Source organism: Leptosomus discolor, chromosome 5 (genome assembly GCF_034619465.1).
Source record: "Leptosomus discolor isolate bLepDis1 chromosome 5, bLepDis1.hap2, whole genome shotgun sequence".
Lineage (NCBI taxonomy): Eukaryota > Metazoa > Chordata > Aves > Leptosomiformes > Leptosomidae > Leptosomus > Leptosomus discolor.
Window position 1 is genome coordinate 35807059 of NC_141395.1, and position 19407 is coordinate 35826465.

Here is a 19407-nt window from a genome sequence, read left to right on the forward strand (position 1 = left end):
AATATCCTCAGACATAAAGCATGGGGAATGAAACCAAGACCTCTGGGAGAAGTACTTAATTTTGAAAGAGGAAACAATAAATAGCTCATATGCTCTTCTAGTTCACATTTGCTGTTAATGACAGACTACTTGTGACAAACATACGAGATTGCAAGTCAGTATGGCCTGGTTAAAACACAGCGTGCAGTTTCTGCTGTCTTCTACTGTGCAGAAGCAACAGCCTTTAACACAGTTGGAGCTGGGAAGTATGAAGTTCCAAAGCCTCTTCTCCCAGCCTGGCTGGTTTCTTAATAAGTACAATTTTGAACCCATGGGGACTAAGCCAGAAACAGAGCTCCCATCACAGCACGGGATGGGAGGGGAGGTTGAGGAATCATTTTTACAAACTGGGATGCATCTAGGTGAGTTCTTTCTGTCTCAAAAAAAACCTCAAAAAAATAACGCTTTTTTAAAAAAAAAAAAAAAGAGCAGACTCAACTTTGGAGATCTGCACTAAATTATAAGGATAGCAAACAATTTAATGAGAATCCCAACATTTTTAAGGGGCTGTGTAAGAAAATGTTACTTCTTTCTTTACATCCTGCTTTCCGAGCCATGGACTTTGGCCCAGCCCCATTCATATGGGGCTTACCAGTGCAATACACTACCCAAAAACATGTGTAAGAGAAAACTAACCTGTTACTGAGAAAAAAAAAAAACAACCACCACTACAAACTTTCAAGATGTATAAAGCACTGCATTGGTAGTTACACATGAGCACATGAGCTGTTTCATGCAGTTAGGCAAAATCTGGAAATTACCTCTTTCAAAAGCATTAGCATTATACATGCTAACGTTGCAGTTTAGCAGTGTTGACATACAGCATTTCACATCACAAAACACAGCAGAAGCAAACAATTAAGTGCAATTACTGTATGGCACAAAGATAAGATAATTAGTAACAGCTCCAGCTACAAAATTTGTTGGAAAAGTATTTCTTCCATCCTAAGCCTATTTGCGCAACAGGATAAACTGAACATTAATACAACATATAACTTACAAAATTAGTAATGCAATTTTTAGGCTGCTTGAATCAAGAAATAGATTGTACTAATCTCAGATGTTAAAGACCTTTGTGTTTACAAATCCACAGTACGCTCTGCTATAAAGCTTACACATGTGAAACAGATTAAGGGGCACAATGGTGCAGGTTAGTCTCTCAAACTACTTTCTGCTGGCTACATAGTCCCCTGCTACTATTTTCTGTCCCAAGTAAAGATTCAGCATCACATTATACTATACACACTTCACCTCTCACTGCTACTTATTACAAGTTTTCTCACATTATTTTAACTAGAGTTACTCTAAAATAGGTATAGACCTGTGCATACCATACCTTGCAATATGAAACCACCATTTAGGTGTAACTCCAACTGCCCACTGCTTTGGAAGTAATGGTTCTGTTATCTTATCAATTGGGAATCAGAAGAAAAAGATAGCCAGCTAGTATTTTCAGCTCTAGCATTGAATCTCCTTTGACTTCAGCACATGTTAGAACCATCAGCAGAGGCCTCTGCTACATTTGAATATAAACATGGATGAAAATTAAACATTTTGATTATTATTTTTCTCATTTAAGACTGAAGTGTGTATCCGAGAAGCTCAGACAAAATGGTGCCATCATTCATCATTTCAGGACAGGTCTCAAGATCTGTTTTTCTTGAAGATCCAAGCCCTGAAATGTTAAGCTTGTGTTGAAAAAAATTTTTTAAATATCTGTTTTCAATATAAAATAAGTTTCATATCTACATAGTTGCAAAAAAAAAAAGAAAAAGCTTTAAAGAACAAAACCAGTACTAAATGTTCAAAGAAGACAAAGCCTATATTATTTTTAAACTCATTATTTGATTTTTTTTTTGCTAGGGAACCTGACTCACAATCTTTGAATGCACACAGCTGCCAACACAGCATGTAGGACGAAAACATTAGAGACAGCACATATCTGCACAGCAAGACATTTGGAAAGTTGGTCTGGGCAAACGTTAAGACAATAGGTTTGAGGACACACTAAACTTTTTTAAACAACTCCTAATGTAATTGGCATGCAAATATGACTGCTGTTCCAAACAACATTTTGAGATGTGATTGCAGGAAAAAAATCACTTTTTATTGGGAACGCAGTCCTTTATCTAGGCTCATTATCTCACTTCCAGAAGACTTCACAACAGATTAAGAAAAAAATGCTGTTGTTTCAAGAGATATTTCTTTAGAAGACGTACACACACGCACACAAAAAAAAGCTTTCCACCTGACAAAAGAGAAAATACATTGATTAGTAGAAGTACCTTTATGTATAAGAAAAACAATAGTACACAGGGCGGCAGATAGAAATTGCCAGCACTAGCGAAATAGCTACTTGCCAAAGCCCAGGTGGCACAGACTGCGGCCATGAACAAACCAGCTCCCCAGGCGCCCCCTGCCACAAGGAGAGCTGCAAGACCAAGGTGAGAATGGGCAACCACCTCCCCTCCAGCCACCTTCCCCAGCTGCAGTTTAAGTTCCTAACGGCCCATCCTGCCTAGAAGGAACTGAAAGCCTAACATCTGCATTTAAAAGGACAAAAATGGAAATAGCCTAGACTATTAAATGCCACAGCAGGTAGCAGCCAGGATTCCGTTTTACACAGTTTCACTACTGCATTTCGTCCTTGTCCAAAACCGCCCCCATTAAAACTAGAGAGATGGAGAGAGAAGAGAACAAGTTTTTAAAAATCACATTAAAGATCTTAAAATACTTTCAGAGAATCCAGTAGTCCTCAAAAAACCGATTTCATTTTATCTAAAAATAATAAGTAGGAATTTCAACGCAGTTTTAAAGTTTTCATGGTATTTTAGGGATTATGAGAAGATCAAAGCACCCTGGAAATTAGGCTCCTCTACCCATATCTACTCCCAAGTACTGGAGTACTCACATACCCTGCTCCACTAAAGCAACACAGCATGCTAGAAACAGTCATCAGACACTTTTGAATGCCAAAAGATGTGCCTTAAAAGTCACACATTTTTCAAAACAAAAGTATTAGTTACTTGCACTGGTCGGGATCTCTCTACAGCACAGGAATAACCAGAACACCTAAAGAATTTCCACAGATTACAGTTCTACTTTCTGGTGACAAAAAAACCCATCAAATTTTAGCAACAACTTATTTCCATAGAGCTAAAAAAAAAAAAAAAAAAGGGAAGACTGAGCCAGCTGCAGTCTCTGCTCCAATCGGTGCATTATTAAGAGAATTGTTTACCAAGTTACACTTGTGAAAACTCATGCAAGGCAATCCCTAGATCAGGTGTCACTGACAAACTGAAAACCATTTGGCTGCACAGATGTTTCCGAACCTTTGTAACTGCCAAGTGCGATAGAAAATGGAGAAAACCCAGCTCAATTCCCAGAATAAAACCTGAATATGCAAGCTCAGAGGTAAGACATAAAATATATGCAGTACTAACAGAGTGAGTAGAATATACAGTATATACTAATAACCTGAGTAGGTCAGATCTGGAATTAAAATAACAAACTGAATTTCTCAATGCCTGCCCTTCAAAATAGAACAGAATTTTGCAGAAGTTAAAGAAATACAGTATCTTAATCTAAGAGGTTTTCCTGTACTTTGCCATGTTATCAAGTAGTCTGTATGAAACTGCATTACAAAGCCAGAGTTCTGCATCTTGCTCCAGTGGTTACTTATATAGCTGTTGGAAAGTCAGGTCTTGTCTCTTCTACAGAAATGTTTGTTTCATTAAGCTAGAAAATTCTACATTCTCTCTTTCTTTGCCACTATGTAATTACATCCCAAAAAAGTAAGTAATTTCAACCTGAGGAAACAATAATACTTTAATCCAGAGCACCCTCTTAGCTTGGTTATTAGAACATCTGCTTAAACTGGCAGAGGGAAGGAGGAATTAAAGTGTAAATTCTTTCCCAGGAATTCATGATAAGTTTACAGCTGGATAAATTCTCTGCTGAAATCCTGGATAAAATCTGTCTGGCAACATCACTCCCTTCTCTCGATGTTCAGATTCACGTAACAAACATGTCTTGAAACGGCACAGCAGATGACCTTATTAGGTCATCTGCTTATTAGGTGCGGTGGAGCTCCAGGCTAGGTAAAAAGTATTTTTAAGACTTAAGAGCTACTACTGACCATTCCCAGAGTTTTTTCAGCGCCTCTGGGCACATGAAATGGCATGGACAAGGCCTACACTTGCATATCTAAGACTAAAACGGTGGGCAATAACTCACTGTAATGTTACTACTGCATTCTGCAGTTCCTGCTAGCTCACGTGTATATGCCTTGAGGATAGACCACAAAATGACAAGTAATTGAGTCAATGTAGTACCTTCTTCCTGCCGCCCCTAACCACCATGAGTGTAAATGCAGATTAAGACTACATGTTAAACGGTAACAGTTGGCTATTCCACAACAGCAAATTCACAACAGTTTGATAGAGCATTTAAGTCATGGGGCATCTTCAGCAAAGCACCGACAGTGGAGCAGTGAGACCAACTGCATGAAAAAAGCCAGGGTTCTGATCTCAGGGATTTAGGAGACGCTAGGGAAGAACAGACTTCCATTGGGAACAAGGATGTTAACAAATATATCTACATGAAAAGTTACATATTGAAGGTCAGACTACCAAAGAGAATGTTGCTCAGTAGCTATGCAGAGGCACTACATGTTCTAACAGGAACAGTATTGTTAGCTCTTTTCTAGGATACAACCTGTTTCTCTAGAGGCGCTTATCCCTTCGAAAATCAGATTACAGTAAGGCAAAAAGGGGTACGGGGAAAATGATTATTTGTGCCCAATTAGTGTATTCTTATGTAACAACTCTATTAAGTCATTAATTCGGCATTTTTTGTCTCCAGAGCCAATTTACTTGAAACACAGCCTCAACATCTGCCACACATTTCACCATTGACAATAACTGAAAACTCTAAGGGAGCAGCGATTTTTGTCAAGTGACCCTGGTGGACTTCTCAGCTCTCTGCTCCACTCCCTCTTGAAAAAAGTGACAGAATTAGAATCCTGCCACAAGTCATATTAGATACGGCAACAATTCAAGGATAAGGTAGTTCATTTATTTTGTTCTCTTTCAAGCTACGTTAGTCCCCCAGTTCAACCTGTAGCTGGCCTTTAATTAGTTCACATGGTAGTTCTAATTATTTTCTTACGACACATTCAAGAAATACGCTCTTGAGGGATTATCTCAAGAGAAAAACTAATTCTATAATCATAATACAAATGCCAGTTTATTGTATTTGACCTCCCAAGTTCTTCTACTAAGTCTTGATTATGATTTTTAGAGCATCCAATAATATTTACAAATATTGTATGAACACACTCATGCAGACACACTGCTACTGAGCCATGAGATGGAACCTTGTCTACAGGCAAGAGACAAACAAATTATTTTAATGAGTTTGTAAAGGAAATTCTGAAACATCAGATCAGGCGAACATTTTGTGGAGCAGTAGATGCACAATCTTTGACCTCCAAAAAGACCTTGAAAAGATTACAAAGTTGTCGCCAAAGACTAAGGAGGCAGTACCAACCATTAGTTTGTGTAATACCCACCCTCATTGTCTGCTCTCATTAACTACATCTTCCTCCTTTCTGGTCCTCTTGTATCAGTTTTGTATCTTCCCATGTGATTTAAAATGCTTTACGGAGAACATCATAGTAGTTCGCTGTTGCAATCCAGCATTTTCTCCTTTTTTCTGGCATCAAAATAATTTTAATTTCTGTGCTCATCACTCGGAAGACACGCCCAATGCTAGCTGGATCATGTGTAAGGCTGTCATCCTTACTTCTAAGGCAACCTGATTTGTACTTGCTGCTTCTCATTTCCAGTCTCTTTTCATGGATATCCCTGCCACTGTAGCTCAGCTAAAAGCACAAACCAAACTGCTCCCTTACCTCCTTCAACACTGAGCCATAATTCCTAGGGTTTTAATCCATAAATCCTCTATTCAACTTGTTCATGTAAATATATGCCTTTAAGGAGGCCTGTAATCACTAATGCATGCATATACTTCGCGATGTGTACCAAACAGCAAAAGGCTAATCATCATGAGATTATTGCCCTTTTTCCCCCCCCCTCTATTTTGTTGTTCCTTTCTCTGAGTGCACGTGGATCATTTCCAAATACCAGAGGCTGTCCCTGACATACTACTACACAACAAATCATTCAAGCAAATATATAATTATGAGGCAAATTTTTGTTTATTTTGAAATTGCCATAAAAAATAGAAGCTTGACCTTTGAAAAGTTTTTTTTTTCCCCTGGGGTGCATTATTTTGTTTTATTTTGATTATCATCACAAGTGACAGAGGTTTGAAGCTCTGAAGTCCTGTTTATCACTACAACAACTGAAAGGTACCACTAAAGTTTTGTTAGTCTAACGTGCAAGGGAAGAAATTAACCTAAGAGTGACAAGTTCATAGTTACTCATTTAAAATGTAAAAATGGATGCTTGTTTATATTTATACTGAGTAGACCAAATATATTGCTAAAACATTTTATAAATATCTACAGACATTCAAAGCACTTTCATAACCACCTTCGTGTATGGCTTGCTTTCCAGTTTATGGCTTTTTTTAACACCTTTTGTCTTACATCTACATAAAGATGATTTTTTAAAAGCTTGCAATTGCAATGCAACTGTAGGAACTGCACAATTAAAAAGTGAGAGTGGCATGCTATTTAAATTAGAAATGTAGTGACCGCCTTTTTCAAAAAAGACCCCAGAAATCTAGTTCTTCAGAAGGGGACATATTTCTTTGTATGAAGAAGACAATTAACCTTTACAGGCCTTTGACTGACTCTCGGTGCCTTTCAATGAACGACAAGAATAGCGAAATTCAAATGAGCAACATACTTTTCCATATTCCTCCAGAGAACCATCACGCAACTTTCAGACCCCCTTAAACTGAGAATTTCTCCCTGAACCTCCCTCGCCCGACTCCAAAGCAGCGGCTGCAGTCCTTGCTCAGATTTCAGTTTTCTATTCATATGATGATCCGACAAACTACTCCAGCACTCCACCCTCCCGACGCCCGGGTGCTCCGCGGAGTTAAAATTAACTTCGTGGTTTGGATTTGTCTACGAGACGAAGATCCTCCCTTGTAAAACAATTGTGCGTTCATCAGCCTCAGCGGCGAGCTCGGCTCGCCTCCCAGCACCGCCGGGCGGCCACGGCTAAGCCCTCAGGAGAAACACAAAACCTTGACTCAGATAATGGCTTTACTGTACTTACTAAAAAGGAAAAAAAAAAATTTAAAAAAAGACAGACATTTGATTATTTCCAGCTACTTGAAAAAGCCCTAAACCACGGCATATCGCATGCCCCAAATCCCCAAGCCCTTACTGGTTTAAAGTTGGAGGAGAAATCTGATGCCAGCTGCGCCCAGGGCAAGTTTCGCCCCGCACCCTCAGCCTGACGAGCACTGGCGCCCAGGACGCGGACAGCTTCGCCCCACCGAAACAGCGGAGCCTTGGCAGAAGGGCCAGCCTGCCCTGCCGCCAGCCCCGCTCCGCTCGCCCCCGGAACGAGCCCCGTTACTCACGCCGCCTCCCGCCGCCCGCTCACCGCCTGCGGAGCTGCGCGGCCCATCGGCTACGAAGTTTCCAGCCAAGGGCAGCGGCTGGGCGGCTAAGCCCAGGGCAACGCTGCCGCCACGGCGATCAACACGCGGCCGGAGCTCCCTCCCTCCCCGCCGCCCCTCGCCAACCGCGCCTCGGGACCCGCGGGGCACAGGCAGCTGCGCCCGACCCCGGCTACCCTCGTCGCAGGGAAGGGGCGGCGAGGAGCCCGCAGCACCCCTACCGCCCGTGCAAGCCGCCCCCCGGGGGCCAGGGACCCCCGCCGCCCCTCAGAGAGGAGCGCCGCGTACCTGCCGGGGTGATGGAGGCCGTCCCGCTGCCCCGCCGCGCCGGCACACGGCGCCCGCTCCGGCCGCAGCCGTGGAGAAAGTTTCCTGACGTCAGCGCGGGCAGGCGAGCGGGGGACCCCGCCTGCCTGCCCGGCTCGCTGTCCGCCAGGCCCAACCGCCGCTGCTCCCTGGCTCCCCCTGCCTCCCGCCGCCGGCCGGCAGGAGGGAGGGAGGGAAGAGTGAGGCGGCGCCGCCGGCACCGGCGCCCCGCGGCGACGGAAGGGGCGCGCCCCGCGGCGCTCGACGGGGGACGACGTCGCGACCCTCGGGGCGGTTGGCGGGAAGCGGGGCTGCGGCGAGGGGCGGCCGGCGCCGCAGGGGCTGGGGAAGGCGCAGCCGTGAAGCCGCAGAGGCGCCCTCGGTGACGCCGTTGCTGGCTGCAGCCTCTCGCCCAGGAGGGGCTGTCCCGACCTGCCCCCGGCCGCACCCCCCCCGCGCCCCGCAGCTGGTTACTGGCGAGCGGCCGGGAGGGGAGTCGGGCCCGGGCCTTCGGGGGGACGGGAGGAACCGGGAACTTAGCGCGGGGTCTGGAGTGTGCCGCGGCCCCGGGACCCGTCAAGTAGGGCGAGGGCTGGTTCAGCCTCCCTTTTCCTCCGGGATGGGCCATAGGGAGTAAGGGGGAGGCGGGGAGCGCGGGTGACCCTCGGCTAAAGGCCCAGGGTGAGTGACTTCTCCGTCAGCCCGGAGGCGAGCTCGCATTCGGCGAGGGGAATAGGCCCCTCACAGCATCTCTTCAGGGTATGCACACCTCACCTGGCCGCAGAGCTTAGTTTGATTCAGCTCTGCCTTAAGGAAAGGCTGATGTAGTGAAGAAATAGGAGGGGGGGAAATACGTGAAAAGTAGGCTTTAGCTGAGAAAGCAGGGAACATGAGTTAGCAGCTCTGGATTCCTCGAGGAAACGTCTTTTGAGGGAGAAAAAGGTAAAGGTGTGAAACATTCTGACTTTGGTATACAATACCAATTAAAACATGTTTGAGAAACCCCAGAACAGTGTAGGTCACTATTTTTATGACAGTGAGGAGAAATGCCAGTTAAGGACAACATATTTCCTATAGAAAGGCAAGGAATTCATGTCTGCCACATTTCTTTTATTCCTGGAAGCCTTCTGCCAGGAAGGGTGCATGTAGTGTCTTTGGAAAAGCAGGAAACTCATCTGTCATTCCTCTGCCTGATTTTTTTCACAGCATAGTGAAAGATGCCTTTAATTTTTCATTAATCAATAGGCAGACCTCAAGAATGGCCACTTGGAGAGCAGAACAAAACATGTTACTAGAAAAAACCGTGAAGGGTAGAAGTCAAGAGCAGGCAGCTTTTAAAATCAGTAAGCTCTAGATAATTACAGGCATAGATGTGCATTATGTAGAAAGTTAATTAGTGTGGCTGCCTTTTCCATTCACTACTAAACTAAAAAAAAAACCCCTCCAAAATATGTACATGAACACGAAGAACAGGCTATGAAGCAGATGCAAAGGATCATTGTGTGGAAATTTGTGACTGTAGTAGAATCATACCAGCTGAATTCCAAGAGATAGACAGAAGTGAAGTTCTGAGAAGGAAGGAAAATGGAAAACACATTTGGGGAAGCTGGATGGAAATTCTAAATAACAACACAGCTAGGAATTGTTTTCAGCATCCAGATATTAAATCTTAAACATTTTTCAGGGGGAAAAAAAAACAAAACAAGACAAGACCAAACCTTACAAACCTGTGTTTACTGCATTATTAAGACAGTCGAGGGAAGAGCTAGCTAATGAATTTGAGCAAAATGCTCTTGTTTCATTCACAGCTGATCCATGACTAGTCAATACACAAACTTTTTTTTTTTTTTTGCTGTTGTTGTTACTGCATACCCATACACACTTCTGCAGCATCTTGTTGGAGCTGACAACTACATTTCTCAGTAATAAAAACACAGACTAATCTAGTCTATTGTAGTAAGTAACATATTGTGCTTTGTTCATTAAACCTGTATGGGAAGGTATGGATGGAAGATTTATGTGCCCGCAAGGCTTGATAGCCCAACCGAAGGACATTCTTGCATAAGTCAACAGGACCCGTAGCTGAGGGGGTTGAGTAGTCACATTCTTGCATAAGTCCACCCACAGGGCAACGAGGAAGACCTTCAGCCTTCATCCTTACGATCACCAGGAGGCAGAGAAAGACCCCCCAGCAACAGAAGGAACATGTGCAGAGTATCGACCTTATTGCGACATCACAAGTGCAGGAAATGAGACTGTATATAATGTGCTTACACGAGACGGGAAGTTGCGAGCCGTTGGCGGAGTGCAGACTCCCCGGCCGCCCAGTGCTGCCTTTGCTCTTGTTCGCTTGCTAATATAATAAAATTCGCATTGGATTTTGACACTTTAAATTGTCCATGTCTCTACCTATCACATATATCACAAGTTTGATTTGTTAATTGTGTTAAATATTTATAATTTGGTTGCTTATGTTTCTTGTTTGTGTGATTGGTTTCTCAAGCAACAAGGCAGTTCATGTACCTCTCTCCTAGGCAAAAATACTGTTCGTTTCGGTATCCAGAAGCATCTTTATGTATTTGGCATTTCATAACATACATCTGAAGTTGCTCTTTGGTGTAGGTCATAAACAAACAGTCAAAACTTGTTCAGCAAGTGTACCATTTTTATTTTCATTAGACAAGCTCAGCTTGGTCTGGTACCTGGTGTGCAAAATGCCAATATGCACTTGGAGTCGAGGTATTTTGTTTCACTGATAGACATCAATGGGTATCTGTCCCAAGTCAGCACACCTGGCCTCAGTTTTCCATAATTATACATTTAACACATATTCAGCATTGTTCCTTTCGGTCATTGTTCTTCCTTACTTCTCATGCAAATTAGTGCATGCTCTGTCTTCTTTTATTGTCCTTTTTGAATAGGTGGTATAATTTGGGTAGGTGGTCACTATCTCCCCTTGCCAGAATTACCTCCTCCTTTAATCTCGGCAGTGCCAAGCAGTTCTTTGTGGTTTGGTGACCAAACCACAATCCATCACCCTTTCTCATATAGCCACATTGTCTAATAGTAGTCCCTAAATCTAGTCTTAAATCATGTCTAGTTACTGTTTCACCAAAATTGGATCAAGACCATACAAAGGACACTTAGTTTCCCAGTGACTTCAATTGCATTTTACAATTCATTAATATCAGTGATAACATGGCTACTAGATGGAGTCTCAAAATTTTGATCTACAAAAAATAGTGGACTCCCTTACATATTTTATCTTTCCCAAAACAGCCTCAGTGGAATTTTACTAGATTTTGTCCAAAATAAAGTTATATCATTTTAAATGCAATAAAAATATAAGTATAGAATATATTACTCAGGAAAGGACATTTTTCAAAATCCCTTCTGCATGCAAATTTTTTTTCTTAAACTGAGACATTTTATAATACAAGAAAAAAAAGTACAAAAGTGTACTCAAGGGTGCCTAAACCAAAGTAAAATTTCAAGTCATCTCTCATTGAATTTGCAAGGACTTTTCCTGTGGATTCCAGAGAGAGTAATATTATAATGTATTAATAAAATATTTATACAAGAATAAAAACCTCTAAATAGAAAAATATCTATTTAAAGCCTTTGCTTTTAGGACTTCCGTTAGACGAAATGTTAAGGAGATTGAGCTCTGAAAGAGTCTCTAGTCCCTTAACATAAGCATTACAGAATCTATCAACAGGTAGATTGGAAACTAAAACCTTCAAAGTTTAATAAAATAGGCTAGGCAAGGCTAAAAAGCCAAAATTATCTGAGGCCTTTAATCAAGGCCAAATCAGTATTTTATATGCATGTGTCATAACCCAGACTTTCCTCTATTTTCCTTTTCTTCTTTTCCTTATGTAATACTTCATTCTGCTTTATGCAGATTGGATGCAGATGCATGTGCAGTTAAGCAGGATTTTTATTTATTCACATTAGGTACATCTCACCAAGACTGTGATTTAGATCTCTAAGACAACATAAGTGATGCATGCATTTAATATGCATGTTAAAAACACTTGGATTATTTTCCACATATGATATAAAACTGAAAAATTACAAAAGAGAAGAAATTTGGTAATGCTGGTAGAAGGCTAGAGAAAGGATTTGAAAGCTGAAGACAGCACAGAGTTAATATCAAAACAAAGAAACCTAATACTGGAAAAGAAATCAAGCCATATTATACCATGTGTATTTGTGATCTGTAGGAGAGGGCATAAACATCCAGTTACAACTACACTGTAGTTGAAAGTCTGGAGTGTAATTAATTATCTCCATTATTTGTGCAGAAAGGAACTCTTGTCTTGTAGTCAGCTGTACCATCATTTTTAAAACCACTTGTCTCCATCATGGGACATTAATACTAGCAAAATCATGACCCATTTCTTGCTTAGTCATTTTTCATAGAAAAAACATGGTTTTTTTTTATAGAAGTTAAACACTAAGTATTTTTTATTTATGCCCTCTGTCCTGGAAGATACATGTCTGGAAAGCAGGAAGTGCCATCAATCTGTTCCAGTGGCTGTTCCATCTAAGACTAAGAATCCTCAGTAACTTCCAGACAATGAATTTATCTTTTTATGTAGAACAATAAGACTAAGTATCACTTTGGATTTTAGATTTGATGTTTGCCAAATTCTGATGCAGACTTCTTCAGAGCTGGCATAAAGAGGTACCTTCAAGCAAGGAGAAGAGACCACCACCTTTTAATTGAAAACAAACCCTTGAGTTAGCATCTGCACATATCTGAGCAGCCTTGCTCAGATGTTTGAATTAACTTCCATGTTTTCCTTTAAGCTGCTTAGGTACTCCTCTTGAATTACAGCAGCAAGAAATGATCTATGGAATTATTTCTTAGTTGACAACTGATACATGTGATTTATGAACATATTCATAAGTCTCAAATGCTTTCATGAGACACAAGTTCACACATTTCCATAGCTACCAGATCATGTGACTTCTGTTTTTCTCTGCCAGACCTTTCAAACTTAGACTTTTTTCCACTTTCTTGGTAGATATATCATTATTACTGGGTTTGTCCTTCATAGTAATCCTTTTTTTTTTTATGCTTTAGGATGAAAACCAGCTTAGCCTATAGACACCTTGTAAATAGACTTTGATGTTACAGGTAAAATTCAGCTCTTGTCTAAAAGGTAATAGTACATTATATAAAATAAAGTAACAGGTGCAAGGAACTCGTACAATCTGGAGAACACTAAAACACGTCTAAAATGATACCATGCTGAGCTCTCTCAAGTAAATATATTGTCTGCCAAGGAATTGTAACTTTTACAGAACTCAACTCTGGTCTTTCATGCCCACGCAGTCCCATAGATCTGCCTTCACTTACAGACAAGGCAGTCCCTTGGTCAGTGCTGCCTGTCTGCCACAGGTTGAGGTTAAAAACTGTCTTACCCTTACCAGATGCAGTTAGCATTGCTGTTGAGGTTCTGTTCGTGACAATGATCTTCAGATGCTTTTCACAAAAAGCAAAGAACAGTAAGTTAAAGGAGTAAACATTTCCGAGAATTTGGACCATATGTGGGACTCTCCCCGAAACAGCTATTGCTTAAAATAGCCTGAAACTGGTCAGGCAGAAAGCCCAGCTGAGCTTTCAAAAGAAATGCCATAGAGAGTGCATTTTAAGTTTATTTATAATTACATGGAGTACAATACTTTACCTGAAAGTTCAAAAATTGCTGTTGATGAAGCATCATTTTAATACTGTGATAAAAATTCATTCAAGGCAAACCCTAACATCCAGAACTCCTACATCTCCCTAGCAACTATTTAAGATTCAGCATGTCTCAAAATGGAGCCTAGGCGTCCCTTTGAAAGTACTAACTGTTCTAATTTGTGATGGTTTATGTTATTAATCTCAAAAAAGTCATGGGTGCTTATCCATTGAATAAAGAACAAACAGTTCACAGAACTACACTGATGAAACACCTTGTTGGGCAAAAGACAGCAGTATGTATAGCCATACCAAAGACAATAGGTATTTTGTTTTCTGGCTGCTGGACCTTGTAGCCTGTCCTCATATAAGGACATGAAGGGAGAAAATTTTCCTTTATTGGATTTTGATGATGGCATTAGTAATGACTAATCAGTCATTAGCCTTCGGTAATAGGGTTTTTCTCCAACCACCCGTTTCTTGCTATTTAATACTTAGCAAGTAAATTTATTTTTGCATGCTAATACTTTACGATATCAGCTCCCAAGTTGATCCTTACAGCTAAGTAACAAACACACTTTCACACTCCCACACATGTGGGTGGAGTAAGTTTCTAGTGTTCATTGCTTATTTGCATACCTACCTCTGGCTAGCCTGTCCTATCCAGGTCCATAAACATGAAAGAAAACAGGGTACTTGTTCTACCAAACAAGAGATAATCTCAGTTACAAAACTGGGCATAAAGTAACTAAAAAAACCCCTTCAAAACAATAAAGTGTCCATCTGCTATCAATCTCTTCCTGCCTGTCACTTAAAGTTTCTAAGGCATGTCTCAGTGCTGCATTGTTCATTTCGTTTCCACAGCTGTTTCCCTTCCTGTGTTCCCCACCTAGTCATCACCTTCAGAATTAGTGTGAGAAAAAGGGAAACTAAACTAACACTGACTTAACATAGTGACAATACACTCTAAATAAAAATATTTTTAATGAGAACTGTGCATACTCTTTGTCAGTTGAGCATACTTCTTAGCAAAGTCAGTGTGAAGTTTTCATAGAGACCATGCACAACATACACAAATATGACTGAAATTCAGCTTTTGAAATTATTTTTATAAATTGCTCATTTTCTACTTTAATATTGTCTTCCCACTTCCCAAAAGAAATGCCAAATTGTTTTCCTTACTTAATATATTTGTCATTTACTTGGACAGATTTTATCATACTGACTTCTAATTCCCTTTCTGGAGCAGAGCTGTACCACTCTGCTTTACACTCACTGCTGTGTGTTTTCTCCCCTAATTTTTGGATGAGATGGCTTCAGGTGAGGCTCTGCTTCCCTCCCCACTCCAATGCTTCAGGTTTTAGTAACAGGAGGGAACACCCCAGGGGTGTCGCACTGATTGAGATGGATGCAACATAAAACTGCAGTACTAAAGACATAATATCTTCCATTTGCTGCTGAATCTTCCCTAATTTTTTATCTCTACTCTTTACAATGTCAGCTCTGAAGCTAGCCTTCCTACTAAGGGAAGCATGAGTAAATAGGTTCTCATATTTCCAACAGTCTATAATACATGTTGCTATTGCCACATCTTGCATGAACCAGCAACTCCTTATGTCATGACAACCCAGCCATGCTTTAGTCATAATGATCCTTTTTGCTCTAATTGCCCATTTTATCCTAAAATTTCTTATATACTCCCTACAGGTGAAGAATTTTCTGCTCTTCCCATCTTCTTACTCCTTCCATGAAGCATGTAGAACCTCCTACTCCATTTACCATAGCCTCTCTAGTCCCAGTAAACCTTTCCACCTCCTAGTAAGTGGAAAGACTCATCCTTCCCTACTTAAAGTATTCTTCCAAAAGTCGTTTTCCATGTTGTGCCTAGGAGAACATGAATAACCTTAGCTAATCTTCTTAACCTTCAATTTTTGTTTCTGTTTTATTGTAAACTCCTCAGTTCACCGTAAAGGAAGGCATCCTTTCAGAGCCTTTCAGCTTTTGACATTTAGAATGGCAAAGCTTTTGATATTCAGGAAGAACTACCATACCAATATGGCAAGTAATTTTACCTTAGTGTATGGCTGATATTAACAATACAAGGCAATAATGCCCCTGGAAAACCCCTCCTGCCTTCCCACTGCAAGCTCCCTTTCCTAGCTTAGTGAAGCTAAAGGATGTCTGCTAGGGCAGTACAATCTTATTCATCAATGACAGCAGATAAAATTAACTTCCCTAAAAGTGTATTTTGTTAATATGTGCTCCTAGAGCATTTTTCTCTAATTTCTCTAGCAACATAATTCTGAGTCATTCCTTTTGAATCAATGACTTAAAGTTGGTTTTCTTTTGTTCATTTAATATCTTAGTTTTGCTAGTTATCTGAGAAGTTTCGTATCTTTTCCCTTTAGTTTGTTGCTGCTTGCTTTTTGAAATCAAAATTTGTTTTATTCTTATTTGTTTCACTCCCAATTCTATTAGATATCATGAAGTTTTGACCCTTCTTTTGTTAGTCCTTTGATATCATTTGTTTGGCATTTCCCCCCCCATCTTGTGCTTGCACAACACAATCCAACTTTTGAGCATCCAACATTGCATAGAGTTAATCTCTGGGTGAAGATCATAGCAAACTGTCTCATGCATAGTCAGATGACGAAGTAGTAGAGACAAAGAGGTAACTGTCACTCAGTACCTATTTATTCCAAGTAGAGACGCATACACCCAGCTTCTCAGTTTGCCGTAGAAGACTAGCGCATGCTCAAAATCGTGCTGGAGTTAAAACAGTAGAGAGATGGGCTGGAACTTTTGCTGTGCAAGTGTTGTAATGGACGAGCTCAACTGGTTCTGAAGTTAAACTTGTCAGCTCACTTCTGCAGTTTTACAAGTATCATGGTTTTGTCCAAAAATCAAACTCCTGTTGATTTGCAGCCTCAAGTAGCTTCTGGACAATCAGACCTCCTTGTGTTCTCTGCTCATGCATGAAACACCAATGAACACTACCAGTTTCCATTTCCTAGGTCTGAAGGGCACAAGATTGAGGCTTTTTTTTTTCCTCCATTTGAACTACAACAGAATAGAACTACTTGACAATCAACATACCAAAAAGTAAACATACGGCACAAGTTAAACATGTTGCTGTGAGATGAATGGCAACTTCAGTTAGAGCAAACATCTGCCTTTAATCTATATTGCTCATTAGCTGGCAGTATTGCACACTTGGGATTAGTTATAGTACATAATGCTGAAGTGGATACCACATGGATACGTTTTTCCTGTGTTAATCTGAGAACTAAAAGGAAAGAATAAAGTTAAACTCCCCCAGTAAAGCCATAATTTAAGTTATGCACAAAGGATCAAAAAAAATTATGTGATTCCTATGATAATTTCTGACTGCAAAAACATTTTAAAGGATAACTGCCCTTCACCTTAAGTACTTGTTTCCTCACTTTTAATTATGCTGATCTCTTTGTGTGGTCTCTTTACAAGTTTATTATACAGATTTTCTGTGTTGAAGAGAAAAATCTAGAAATACAGGGTTCATTTTTTCTTTTGACTGATTCAGTCAACTAAAGAGAACTAACTGCAATGGTGAGAGACTGAAGGAGAGGCAGGAAACAGACTAAGACTCCAGGAGCTGCTTAAATCAGCTGTAGGTGGCCAGAAATCATAGAGTGGAATCACATTGTACAGTGGGGTATTTACTTACCTCTTTCACAAGAAGGAAATTACTCCAGTTTTGGCATCCTCCTTGGTCTGATACCACCCTTTGGTCAACAGATGCCTGAGGAATGCAGGATTGGCTTCTACATGGAATGCAAATGAACAATTTTCTTAGTATTAGCTTCAACATCAATGATGGAAGTAGTTCTATTCAAACAAGTGGGACTTGGAAGGTTTTTAGGGTTAGAACCATAAATTAAGGTATGAAGATCTCTCTTTGTAACAACTGCCTTTGTTCTTTTCAGCCAAAATATCATCTGATCATTAATATGACATTTTGGAGGATTTAATTAGTTCCCATCTCCTTAGAACTACTGTTTCTCAGTGTACACCCCCGGTTAGTTATGTTTATTTTAGAAAACTCCTAGCATAAATTTTACTTTTAAAGCAAATTTTAACGTTCTTCATGAAATTCTAAAGAAATCCAGCAAGCACATCCTGTTACTTCAAAAGAACTATTTAGCATTTCCAAAGAAAAGTTTGGAACTTAAGTCTTTAACTCCTTTCTCAGATCAAATGCACATCAGCAGAAGAATTGGAAGCGTATTTAGGTACATAATTTTGCAGTTCTGCAGAAATACAACAGCAGTTAACTAATCGGATTAACTCAAGACTTAACTCATGTAGGTATCTGAAAAATAGTTACTTTGAGTTTAAAAACCCAAAGACATACAGAACAAAACTCTGCAAAATACACCAAGATCTGGGGAACCAGTAAGCAAAAAGTTGCAAAAATAAAAATCTTTGCTTTTTGTGAAATAGGAGCAGAAAATAAATAAACATCCTTTTCTTTCAGCCACTTGTTGCTGTATTTGGTTGCACTCTTGTGGTCTGAAATCTGTTTATGCCAGCAAGTAGGAAGCCTCTTGCCTTGATTCACATCTGGTGAGGATAAATACAAAAGCAAAGTACTAAACCAATGCAGCCAGTGATAGATGGAGTCTAGCAACTCCACATATCCATAAGCTTAGGGTGGATAGAAAGGAATTCTTATGAAAGTATTTATGTGAAAACCAAAGGTAGTAGACAACAGAAAAAAGAAAACTGGTAGGAAAAGGAAGAGAAAATAATGACAACTGGGGTAACGACCCAAAGAAGGGAGGAGACAAAACCAACTGGATTTACAAGCTGTGGCACATACTTCACTTAGGGGTTTATGCATTGACTGTTTACTGTCAGAGCTTACTAGAGGAAAGATCTCAACTTCAGCAGAAAAATGAATTGACGCTTCCCTCCCTGACAATCATTAATCCATCTCATTAGAAAGAACGTATTTGATATGAGAACATTAACGCACCTTGACAGTTTTCCTTGTACTAATCTTGCTTTTTATGCTGTACCCAGTTTATTATTGTAGACAGTTTCTGGAATCGGGTACTGAAGAGACCCAAAAGATCACTTAGCATGTACCCTGCTAGTTCATTATTGTTTCCCTGTTGTTTCTCATACTTCATCTAGTCTGAGTTTTTGAAATTGTGACCTTACAAAATAAAGGAGAGCAAGAGAGAAGAAACATTACAGGTATGATTTTCACAAGAAAAAAAAAATTATACTAATGTATGTGAAGATAAATCTTCTCTGTACTTTTATATGAGCGCTTTTTATCAGTATGCGTTGTATATCACTGCATCTGTCTTCATCATGAATCTTGCTATACTACACAATGCCAAAGAACATTCAATTGTTAAAATTTTATTTAAAAAATGCATCCATAAAGACACAGCTATTTTTGCCATCTTATTACAGTTTTGTTGTTTTGGAGACATCCTTGGATTCAACACAATTGGGAGCATGCAATTGTATTAAAGAGGAAGGATGGTCAATTGAAGTCTCCTTATTGAAATTAACACCAGCTGGATTTTATAACCCAGTCATAATACATAAAGACTGGATGTGTTCAGCGTATGAGCAGCAGAACAGAAAGGTTCTGTTGCCTATTTATTTTTCTTATATCGCAAAGAGAAAAAAGCTTTATAAAAATAATAATAGGGAAAAGGGAACATGAGAAAGAGTGGCTTTAAAGATTCAAGTTTGAAGAAAGTTAACATCAA